The following is a 13,042-nucleotide window of genomic DNA, read 5'->3' as shown; positions in this document are numbered from 1 at the left end:
TTTGGTTTGTTTCTGTGTTTTTGTCCTAGAGGCATATTATTAAGGTAAACCAAATTCACAAATATTATAAGGGTTTCTTGAAAACTGACTTCTAATTTTGAGGGAAAAAATGGCTCTCTACTATTAATACTGATATAGAAGAGTGTTGATGTCTTCTTTGTTTAAGGAAAGGGAGAAAAACACTGAATATTTATACATACATGAGCACACATATCTGCAGTTGTATCCAAACAACTTAAGATATGTGTTCTTACAAATGTAGGTCAAAACTAGTAAACAAGGTGTATGTCAAAAGCACGTGACTTTTAAGAGTCCTACACTTTCTAAATACATGTACCCAATGTTGGGTGTTTTCCTTCAGGGGCACTATACCTAAATTAACATTCCATTTTTAGTCACTGGTTTTAGAATCTGTGATTAGTTTCAGGAAAAAGAAATATATTTACCTTATGCTACTGAATTAATGAATTCTAGAAAAAAAGCCACTGAATTAATAATGGCTTCTAGGAAAAAAAGGTTAAACTTTGCAAGCTAAATTTGCTGGACCTCACATAAACTAAAAGGTTTGTTTTTTAAAGTTACTTCTGTTGTGTGTTTGTGTATGTTTCCCTTGAGAATGGAAATCTCCACTTAATTTTACTCAAAAGCGACAGACACCTGTGCAGGGTTTGAACCAAAGGTTACTCTTCAGTGTGGCCGGTAATCCTCACCCTTCACCGTGCCTGACACACCCTCCAAGTGGAAGTCATTAACTATAACCAAGAGGGAATGAGCAGAAAGATGACACCATCCCCAGTGTTCAGCATTCATGCAAGTATTTACACTAGTAAAATATTCACCACAGGAAAACAAACAAAACCCACCCACGTTCACTCAGGGTGGCTGGCAGATTCATTTTCATGACAGTTTTAAGTATTTCATTAAGTAAAAGGATCTAACTGGAACCTTCAAGAAAAACAAACTTTTATGCAAAGAGACAGGCATTTGCAAACACTAATGGTGAAGACAGGACCTCACACCCCGGCTACCCATTGTGGAGGCTACAGGATGCAGACGATCCCTGCTCATACAGTGAGTGTTTGAAAAGCTTCCAAGCTCAACGATGTAAAGACTCTGATGCCAGCTGAACTTAAACCATGAATTTCCAATCAGAAAACAGGAAAATGAACCAGCTCCCAGTGACGCCTCCTCTTGTCCGCATATGGGCAGGAACAGCATGAATGTCATCCACACCAGAGTGAGAAAAGGTCCCGCTTGTCTCACTGGCTCTGAGAGATGTCTATTCGATCCCACCATGGACACCTGCTCACAATGACGAACTACACCGTTTCCTTACGCTTTATTCTACTCAGACATTCCGACCAGGAGGGAGTGTCCCCTTCACCACTGCTGCGCACGAAATCTGGGTTTCCATGATGTGCTCAGAGTGTTTAAGCAGCAGACCTGCAGCTCAGTTCAGGAAGCCGAGCTGGTGAAGTGTTTCCCACTTGCTGGCACCCAGCAGTCGTGAGAGCATCAGCCCTGTTCTCAGCATCTTTCCATCTCTGTCCACTGAATCTTCACAGCCTGCCTCCGGGGCAGCTGTTGCCAAGAGAGTTCTCAAGCTGGGAGGGCTGAGCTCAGACCACCCAGAGCAGCTATCCCGGTCCTTCCAGACCATGGCTTCTTCCAGGGATAGGCCCCAGGGATTAGCCCAGAGGTGTCTGCTTCCCCCTCATTCTTAAGGGTCCCAGACTCCAACCCTCATGGGCACTGCTGCTGCTTTCTCGCCAGCATTTTCTTTTCTTGTCTTCATTGCTCCCAACCACGCATATTCCAGGCCCTGGTGGCCCAGTGGCTCCCACTCCAGCAGCCTGTGTGTGGTTAGGACTCCCACATATCAAACGCCAACGCTCACGTATATTATCATCTATTCCCCTGGATCTGATAATCAGGAGTCTGAGTATTGGAATTAGGAGACTATGCTTGCTTAGTACTGTGGAAGTGAAAGATAAGATTCTAAGTGCCTACAACAACCTCATTTCTGTACCTAAGCAAACACAGTGGTGGCAAAAGGCAAAAGGGGTTTTTAACGTCTTCTTTCTATACAAAATGAATGCAATTTAATTTCTTCATGTCCACATTTTCAACATTTCTCACCTGGCAAGCATGCAAATACTAATTTCCAAAGAAATAAGCTGTTCTATAATTTTAACATTTAGCATTATCACTATTAAGCAAGAATTATCCCAAAAGAGACAAGATAATCTTGTTCTCACATTCACAAATTGATAGTTACATAGTTCAATAACAATTTAATGGAAAGGAAACATTTCATTTTAGGTTTCTGATCTAAAAAAAAATGAACAGAATTCTGGCAAAGAGATAAACATTAATTACGTAACTATGCAAAATGCCTCAGGAAAAGTTAACAAATAATGTAATGCAATTAGTTATTTAAAATGTTATAAATGCAGCTGAGTTTTAATAGTAATTTGTCCATAGTTAAAAGTGTCACAAAAACCTTTTAAAATTTTGATACTGAAAGAATAACTCTTCCAGCTTGCATTTTGTATCCATTCATGGTTAACACTTCGAGTAATTTTTAGCTGATATTTTTAACATATGCATAGTTATTACTCAGTTGAAGTATATCCCTTTCTACTCCAAGACTGATTTTCATACTTATGCTGATTTTTAGTAAGTGAAGGCAGCTCTAAAAGATGTCAGGATATCTAAAAATAAGAATTTAGCCCTCAAAAAAGCTGTAAGCACCCCTGCAGGGATCACACAGCAATCATTTCTCATCTGATTTCTGTATATACATAAAGGTTCACTCCCTTCTTTACACACGATGGTAAACATTCACCATCAACACAAGAAGCTCCTGGATCTGCTAATGGTGGACTAAGACAGAACTAACAGCCCCACAGTAGGGTTCAGCTGTAAAAGCTATGACATTAGGAACCTGTTTATGCTCAAAACTAGATTCCTTTGATTTGGGTTGGGGGGATACATTGTAGGGAATCCCTCACCCAGTGGAATAGCTTGTACTCATAAGGTCCACAGGAAACTGGGTGTTTATCCTAAATGCTGGTGGCGCTTCCCACCCACCCCACGCCCTACTCCCCACTGTTATGGAACAACAGTGTGAGAAGGTACGTGAGGGTGAGGGTGACGGTGAGGGGGGTGTTCCCCAGCCCCACTGGTGATGTCAGGATTCGACCACAAACATAGGAGAGGTTAGAGAAAGTCTTTCACGTTTAATAACCTTCCTACAGACCCTCTTTCTTTGGAAATCAGTGAGTACACATTATTTTGCCCATTTTACTGACAACCACACATGGAGGAATTTTTAAACATTGGACTATTTCCTGTGTGTGAAAGTGCCAGCTGAATCACTCAGTAGCTGTCCCTTGTCCCTACTTAGAATCGGCACACATTACTAATCATGCTTCGGCTCAAAGTCCTTCCTCTTCAAGGAGCACAGAGTATCAGGTGGCGAGCAGGCTGTCGCCCTCACCCCACACCTGTAGATTGGGAAAAGCCAACCCAAGAAATAGGACGCGAATTCTTGGTCACTCTGTTTGTCACATCCTGCCAGATACATCAGCACACCCTGGCTTTCCAGTTAAACAGCAACACAAGCTTATCGATGTACCTGTTCTTTAAAAATCAGAAGCAAATTCAGATTTGAAGTTAATATGAATGATATTATACTAACTCAGTATCTCAAGATAAGAGAAACAGAAGCAGCAGAAGCAATAGACACACCAGAGAAGGGCAGTTCCTCCAAGAGGCAGCAACTATGGCTTTAGGGGTTTTCTTGGCAACTTATACAAAAAAAGGAACCCTGGGTCACTGACTACTTGCTGTCGATGGGAAGTACATCCACTGGTGCATGGAAACAACCTTTCCTGGAATGACCCGCAGCAGCGAGCACCATGGGTCCTTGAGTAAGCAGGTGTACATGTCGTCACCCTATGCATAATACAGAACCACACTTAACCCCCCACATTTCAGAAGTCTGAGGATGACATGGAGTCAGCCTAGATTCACACAGGACCCCCTGAGGGTACTGCAGGGTGATGTGGCATCAAGCCTTTCCTGACAAGCTTGCTTTGCAGGTGATCTGCACTGAGCCCAGAATCCTTCATCCGTCCTGCTTTGCCTGGTGCCCACGCAGGGACACAAGGCTCAACAGGGACCCAACTCCCAGGTCCAAGGCCATCACCAACCTGAAAGAGCTGTCTAGACTCTTTCCAGAGATGGCTGTTGGATATAACAACTCACCTGCGCCAGAGCTTTTTCCTCACCTTGGGGATTTTAAGAAAGGAATGCAGAAATTCAGGTCTGGTGGGACGAACACCTGTGGATGCCTGACTCCATGGAAACATTCTAATGCTGGACTCCGCCGCCCCACCCAGTCCATGCGGTCTCCACGCTGCAGCCTGGCGCTAAAGCCCCTTCCCACCCCCATCCCTACGGCTCTTTATTCCACGCACAAGTCCCCACCTTGCCAAGCCCATTCTCTTTCCCTGGAACACCTCCCCCTCCCTCTCTGAGTACCTACTGTATTCATCAAATCTAATCCAAGGCAAATTACATTACCTACCACCAAGGTAAAAATACGCTAATTAAACTAGGCTGCTCCCTCGATTGTAAAGTGCTTCCCCATTTCAGAGACAGTAAATGAAAAACAAACAAAAGGAAGAGGGGTTGAGAGGAGTCACAGGATCTGTGGATTTTTTCTCCCCTGAAGCTTCCTCCCACCACACGAACCTGCCCACACTTGTCACACCTGGTCTGAGAGCTCCCTGAGGACAGGGCACTGGCACCTGCTCTCACCACAGCGCCCAAGGACTTGCACAATACGAGTTTCTTGTTGGTGATGATGACAAAAGGAATTCCTCATTATACTCAGATCATGAGGGGAAAAAAACAAGCAGACAAAGCAAACTGTGAACGACTTCTAATGAATTTTTGAAAGATTAAACTGGACGCCGTTCATCATTTTCCATCAGAGTTGGAACAAAATCAATACTCCAAGCAAACGTGTCAGTAGCCGAAAGATGGCCCCTTTCTTTTACAAACACGCCTATGTTACACTGAATTTATCTCAAGGCACCCCTATTTGTGCTGCTATAAAATGTCACTTGTTGATATCAGCAGCAAGCCAGAGGGTCAGGCAACACTTAGGTGCCATCAAAGAGTCAGAGGAAATCTGGGAGCCTCTTCAGTGCAATTCTACTGGAAAGAAATATATTATGTCAGTGAAATCCTACACCTATTCTTCCACCTCCACGTGAAGTTCACACTTCAAACAACACAGAGAGACTGCCAGAGCTTCACTGAGTATGGCTGGCCGGGTGCGTGAGGTGTGAGGGAATTTTACGGATAAAGGAAACATTAACATCCACCTTCCCCTCTAACTTAGGAGAAGCACCAGTCTCCAGAATCAGGCTCCCCCTCGGAACCATGTGTGGTCTTATAATGGGCTGCAGCACTGGGACAGGCTCGGGGCCCTAACTGAGCAGGAAACGATGGTTCTCCCATCAGCTCCAGCTCCGAGTGCCCAAGAACGCTGCCCAGCTGAGTCGTGGAGAAGTGACTAAGGAACTAACACTGTTCTATCGAGGCAGCACTTTCCCTTTGACACTAAAGCCAGTGCAGACTCGTAGCAGCACGGCCCTCTGCTCCTAGACGAGCGTGCGGGTCTGCAGCACTGATTTCATGGCACTTCCTCTGTCCACAAGAGGCTCTGTCCCCTCGAGAACTGAGTTTGGTGGAAAACTAAACCTAAGCGTCCAGTAAGTTGGGAATGTACCAATGGGGCAACTGTCACTGCCTCATGGGACAGGGGAGGCAGGAGAGGCCCCCAGAGCTGGTGTGATGAAAGTTCCTCCACGGTGCAATAACAGGTCTCTTCCCCTCGGACAACAATCCCAGTAGCCCATTCCTCATCTCCTCTGACTCTCTAAGTAAACAGTTTTACTGTTAGAAGGAAGTGAGAAGGATTGTTTTACATTAACCCACTCCAAGCATGTCTAAAGTCCACTTCACTATTTAACCCACTTCAACAGTATGGGAATTCCTACGTCAGATCTGCAAGCCTGGGTTCTGCATATGGAACTAGCATGAACTTTACAAGTTGCCCATCCAGTACCCACTTCCATCTGTTTGCTGATAACAGGCCAATTCTTCTTTGATATCCATCCTCCCCCTGCAGCCCCTGCCATGGTGGTTGGCTCAGGTAGCCCAGGCCTGAGCTAACCAGTGCCTGACGTTCTCCTGGCCATAGGGTCTGGGCTGGTCCTCAGGCTGGCACTCAGCCTCCCCACTGCTGCCCCTGGGTTCTGAGGGGGCCCACAGAGGATGATGTCCCAGGACTGCTACTGTGTGGTGGCCACAGGGAGCACACTGTGGATAAGGCCGTGCATGGGAGGCCAACTGGAGCAAGAGCCCAGGCTGGACCGAAGCCAATAAATAGGCAAAGCATAAGCCTGTCCCACTTCTGAACTTTCCAGGCTCACAAACCCACTCACTCAGTCACCGATTCGTCCAGCAGGGCCTCCGTTCCTGCGGGAAGATGTGACAGACGGATAAGCCGCTCTGACCACATTCCCACCACAGGTCCCAGAGGAGGTGCCATTTAGGCAGGACAGTGGCACAGCCTCTCTCAGGGCCCAATCCGTCACCTTCATCATCGAAACTGGGCTGAAATCTACCTCCCACCAACATGACTGTGAGTTGAGTACAGGGAGGACAGACACGGTCTCTTACTGTCTGTAACACTCCTTCCCCGCGTGCATCCAGTTACAAATGCACCATGTGGTTAGAAGTCATGCTCCTGCTTCTGACGCTGCAGAGGGAAGCGGTCGATGCTGACACCAGGGAAACCGACATACAGATGCGCAAATGCTGAGGGTGACAAGGTACTTTAAACAGCTGCTTCTTCCACAAAAACCTTGATCTAGTCTTGGCGTAACAGAGAAAACATGAAGCTTAATTCAGAGAAAAATGATGCTTTTCCCCATAATGCAAGCTCATGAATAACCAAGGACATGCTCACCGCTTCCTGGTACAATTCACTTTACTTACACCCTGAAAAATACTTGAATTAATGAATAGTACTAAAACAAAAAAGTCATGCAACAAAATTTAGAAGGCTGTGTCAAATTTCAGTAGATCCAAAGATTCTGAACCAAGATTGCTAATTAATAAGCTAAGATAGTGGACAGTTTTTATATAGATCAGGGAGCATCATTAACTGGGGTGAAGCTGTAAATTCCACTGTGAAATTTAAAACGTGGACATACTGAAAAGATTATCAGAAGTAAACGTGAAACACCAAATGTAATTTTTAAGTAATGGTAATACAGAGCTTCAACCAGCCATTATGTGTATTATATATTTTAAAGACATGTATGTATATGCAGAGACTTATTAGAGATTAATTTAGGATGGGGAAGAAAAAAGAAAGTCAGAAATGAATTTTAAATGACTTTGGCATTACACAAAAAAAGTATTTCCATATCCACAGCGGCTTTCTGTGTAAGAACGCTTACATAAAGATGCATATCCCAACTATAAACAATTTGGGTATCTACGGGAAAAGACAGTGTCTCTCTCCGGGAAATACATGAATTCTTTCAACCTAACTGGACTATGAGGCCCATGGGCCTTCCTGATGTCCATCACATCATTTTCTCTGCTCTCCACCACTTGGCCCTGCACATTTCCTGGCACCCTCCCTCTATGCTCAAAGCCTGGGGCTATCAACACCCCAAAACTTTGTTATCTTTCTGTTCTGCTGCCATCAACTATTAGCCACAGAACTTCCACTTCTGCGCAAATAAGTAGAAAACTGGAAAATTACAAAACCTTTTAGCTTTTTAAAATTTTGCCTTTTCAGATAATATAGATGATCTGAAAAGATAACAGATCTTAAGCACTGACCGTACTTCCAAGGTTTGTTAATATACTGCCTACATCTGTGTATTAAAGTGAGTGTTCACTTCGGCAGCACAAATACTAAAATTGGAACGATACAGAGAAGATTAGCATGGCCCCTCAAGGATGACACTCAAATTCGTGAAGCATTCCATATTTTTAAAGACAAATACCATATAATATCACTTATATGTGGAATCTAAATATGGCACAAATGAACCTATGTACAAAACAGAAACAGACTCACAGACATAGAGAACAGACTTGTGGTTGCTAAGGGTGAGGGGGGGAGAGGGATGGACTGGGAGTCTGAGGTTGGCAGATGCAAACTATTACATTTAGAATGAATAAACAACAAGGTCCTACTGCATAGCACAGGAAACTATCTTCAGTATCCTGTGATAAGCCGTAATGGAAAGGAATATAAAAAAAGAATGTGTATAACTGAGTCACTTTGCTGTACAGCAAGAGACTGGCACAGCATTGTAAATCAACTATACATCAATAAAATAAATAAAATTAAAAAAAATAAAGTGTGTTGTCTATGTCATTTAATCAATAAATATCCATAGGGCATAAACTGTTGGCTACATTTAGTTGTGATAACGTTTTAAGTGAAAAACTTTAAATTCAGTGAATTTAGATATCCCTCAAAATTTAAGCCTTCTGACACCTGTTAATTGAGAATGCTACACCTGAATATTACAAAATCAAGAACAGTGTTTAAATCGTGGAGCTCTAAATATTTCCACACATGCACTGTGATATACCAATACATAAACGTTTGAACTTTAGCATTTTCACAAATTTTTGAGCCCAAATTTCTTAATTTTCACAACTACAGGTGAATATACATATACATAAATGTAAAGTTAAAGCACTGGCTCTTTAAAGCCACTGAGTCTGACTCCAGGCAGCGCAAAATGAGGTTTACTTACCTACAGACAAACCTAATTAATGTACCAGTGGTGACACTGCACTCATGAGTCCCACAATCTCACATTTAAGCAAAGATGCTGAACGTGAGGATTCTTTATCGTGATTCTGCTTTGGGGGAAGACTGTACATAACAGCCTTTGGTTTCTGACTCTCTATGTCAAAGACAGCTCTATGAAGCAGCTGTGCTGCTTCTGGTGCCAAAGAATGGATCAGCTCATTAAACTAAAGAAAAACAGGTTAAAAACATCACCCTGCAAACCCTGAGCAAAACCATCCCAGGTCTAATTCCATCTGTGCCACTCTGGCTGCATTCCTGATCACAATGCTGGAGTCACTACCCGTAAGATGAGAAGTCAGAGCAAGGTGATCTCTGCATCCTGCCAGTTCTGGAGTTAATCATTGATTCTGTGATTAACTTCTCAGTGATTTAGCTAATGTCACAGTTACGTTTTGAGTAATTTGGCTATATGTATATTAACAGGGAAATCCTGGACACACAACACCACAGGCCACTTCCCTCACACAGCCTTTACTATTATCTTTTTTTCTTTTAAATAAGCTTTATTTTTAAAGAGTTTTAGGTTCACAGGAAAATCGAGAGGAAGGTAAAGAGATTCCCCATGTATCCCCTGCCCCCATACATGCACAACCTGCCCCACCATCAACATCCTCCACTATCAAGATCCCCCGCCAGATGGGACATTTGTTAGAACTGGTGAACTTACAGGACACATCATCATCACCCAGAGTCCACAGTTGACATTAGGGTTCACTCTTGGTCTTGGACATTCTGTGCATTTAGGGTTCCTCCATGTCTCTTCATGGCTTGATAGCTCTTTTTTTAGCTGAATAATATTCTACTGTCTGGATGGACCACAGTTTATTCACCTACTGAAGGACAAAATTTCTAAGTTTTGACAATTATGAATAAAGCTGCTGTGAGCATCCGTGTGCAGGGTTTTTTTGTGGACCTAAGTTTTCAACTCCTTTGGGTAAACACCAAGGAACGTGATTGCTGGATCATATGGTAAGAGTATGTTTAGTTTTGTAAGAAACCACCAAACTGTCTTCCAAACTGGCTGTACCATTTTGCATTCCTACCAGCAGTGACTGAGAGTTCTGGTTGCTCCACACCCTTACCAGCATTTGGTGTTGTCAGTGTTCCAGATTTTGGCCATGCTAATAGGTGTGTAGTGATATCTCCTTGATTCAATTTGCATTTTCCTGAGGACACACGATGTGGAACATCTTTTCATAAGCATATTTGCCGTCTGTATCTTCTTTGGTGAGATGTCTTTTCAGATCTCTTGTCCATTATTTATTTGGATTGTTTGTTTTCTTATTGAGTTTAAAGAGTTCATTGTGTATTTTGGATAACAGTCCTTTGTCAGACGTCTTTTGCAAATATTCTCTCCCATCTGTTGTTTGCCTTCTCCGTCCCTTGATGCTATGTTTTTAATTACACAGAATATGGACTTCCCAGTTCACCTCAATTTTCACCACTTCCTACTGTTGTTGACCTCCCTCCCTCCCCAGGCCTCTTCTGACCCTGCTTCTCTAGTTTTCTTGATTTTCAACATGTAACAACGTTCTACTGAAAGGAACAAAAGGCAGAAGGGCTTGCAGCCTCGGGGCAGGAGGCACACATCACACTGGCAAACCCCTCAAATCACACGCCAAGCAAAGTACCTCCCAAAGCCTGAGCAAGGAGCAGGAGCCCATGTCCCAGGCTGGGAGCTCCCTGCTGTACCAGCCAAGCAAGTAACCTGAAACTCAAAACCCCACCAAATGGGGCAAATAACTTTCACTGCCAAAGGCTTTCGATGAAGAAACTAAAGGGCGGGCTTCCCTGGTGGCGCAGTGGTTAAGAATCCGCCTGCCAATGTGGGCGACACAGGTTCGAGCCCTGGTCCGGGAAGATCCCACACGCCACGGAGCAACTAAGCCCATGATCCACAACTACTGAGCCTGCGCTCCAGAGCCTGCGAGCCACAACTCCTGAAGCCCGTGCGCCTAGAGCCCATGCTCTGCAACAAGAGAAGCCACCACAGTGAGAAGCCCGTGCACTGCAACGAAGAGTAGCCCCCGCTCACCGCAACTAGAGAAAGCCCACGCCCAGCAACAAAGACCCAATGCAGCCATAAATAAATAAATAAAATAAATATGTTTAAAAAAAAAAGAAACTAAAGAGCAATGCCTTGAATGAGAAAACAGTTATTGCTTCCAATTGTTTGCATGGTTGCAGTTTTTGTTTGTACCTTATGTAAGGAACCTGAGAGCACACACCACGACTTCTGAGTCTGGACCTAAAAATTCCAGCTCAGGGAAGCCTAACAATTTCAGGAATCTGAGGAGTAGGGCCAACGGGATCCCGCAGGAGCTTGAGGAGAAGCGCTGACCATGTGGTCAGTGTCAGTCAGCTAGGGTGTGGCCTGGGGCTGGCCACGTCTCCTCTCCTCTGCTCTCCTGGGTCTCACCCAGCAGTGCGACATCCCCACCCCCAGCCCCAGGACTTAATTTCCCTGCAGAGACTCCCGAAGGAGGAGCCTTTACTACCCCAGGGAGGCTGGAGCGCAGATCCCCCTGGGACCCATTTGGTGCTATACTGAGCAACCAAGTGTTTCCAGAAGTGGCTGTAGACAAACTTCAGTTTCCAAAAACTGAAATGTGCTGTGTAAAACCAAGAATGGGGAAGGAGACAATTCAAGACAGTCCCTGCTCAGATTTTAAAGAATAGTTGAAAAGTCAAGTATGAGGAGATAGGAAAATCTTTTAATTACCCTCATGGTCATAACTAAAATCACTGTAATAGACATATCTCTAATCAGAAGTATAAATTTTTTAAAATGTATAACATAGGAAATAAACCATAAACAAGTAAAGCTTTCAAATCTGACAGTCACACTAATCTCACTGACAAAAGAGGTCTCTGAAGCAGATTATTATCCTCCAATTCTATATGGAGATTAAAATTAAGTCCTAGCAAACAAGGTTTTCTGAAGTGCCAGCATTTATTTTTAAAATAAAGGACACATTGTCACTCTGAATTTCTATTTTAAATGATCACTTTTACTTAGAAACTGTACAACTTGCTAACCTGACATCCAACATTAATAGCAGCTAATTAATTCAAGCACTAGTGAGTTTATTTATTTTAATGGAAACACTGATTAGGAAAAAATCTGCTTTAGGGAACTTCAACGTTTTAAAGCATAGTACTGTCTATTTCCCTCTACTCAGGAGTAAGGAGGATTGTGTACAGATGTGTTCAAAGCAATCTGGATGGTGTACACATAGAGCTTAAGACAGAGTCGCACTTCCAAAGTCAGAAAGTCAAGGATGAATCCAGGATATTATGAATAAGGTCACTCTGCACTAATGTATATTGAAAATATTTCATATATCTGTAATTTGGACGGAATATCCTCATGAAAGACAACCAAGTCTAAAATACAGAAAAGCATTCTTAATGAGCCACGGTCCTTAAAACCAGAGTAATATTTCAGTGACAAATCATTTTATATCAAATTTAAAACACCCATTTGAACGAGTTTTGTAATATTTTCATATTACATTTCAGAATTTCTAAAGCTCCTAAATCCTCAAATTGAAATAGAGTCTGACTTCGACAATCTCCACATCACAAACAGATGTGTATCAAAAGCTATTGAGAATGCACTTTTTGATGGAAATCTTTACAAAAGGAGACAAAATACCTTGGGGAGTACAAAGGCTGATTCAACCTACAACAGAATGAAGACAAGTGCATTCTGGTGAACTATGGTTGAGCTACTAATCACTGAACAAACAGGAAGAGGAATACACTGTTTCTCAGAATGCCCGTGCTCAGGGAGAAGTCTTTCCAAATAAAATAAGATGAGCTGACAGAAGGAGATTGACCATTGTGAAGGGGACCGTGTCTGCTTATGAGCCTTCAGAAGCATCTTTACCTGTAAATGAGAATGGACACCTATCCTGCCTACCTACGAGCGGTAAATAACAGCAGGATAGACAGTGAAAATGCTTTGTAAGTAAAAAAAGAAGGAACGTTTAGCACCTACTACAAGCTGAGCTGTTTACATATTTAATCCTCACAACTACCTGATGTCAGGCATTCAGATGAGGGATCCAGGCTCAAGGTTGACATGACTTGTCTGGATGAACCCACATC

The 13,042-nt window shown here is 43.2% G+C and overlaps 1 protein-coding gene and 1 non-coding gene across 7 annotated transcripts in view; one reads left to right on the top strand and one right to left on the bottom strand.

Moving 5' to 3' along the window:
• Nucleotides 1-13,042, bottom strand: part of DIP2C (disco interacting protein 2 homolog C) — a 369,992-nt gene that overhangs the window by 206,198 nt on the left and 150,752 nt on the right. The window lies entirely within an intron of this gene.
• Nucleotides 7,990-8,093, top strand: LOC132360979 (U6 spliceosomal RNA). The gene has a single exon (XR_009501296.1). It is a non-coding gene; the product is annotated as a U6 spliceosomal RNA (small nuclear RNA).

The sequence above is a fragment of the Balaenoptera ricei genome, chromosome 2, assembly GCF_028023285.1.
Source record: "Balaenoptera ricei isolate mBalRic1 chromosome 2, mBalRic1.hap2, whole genome shotgun sequence".
In the NCBI taxonomy this organism is placed as follows: Eukaryota; Metazoa; Chordata; class Mammalia; order Artiodactyla; family Balaenopteridae; genus Balaenoptera; species Balaenoptera ricei.
Note: the sequence above shows the minus strand (reverse complement) of the source record. Positions and strands in the feature narration are given on the sequence as shown.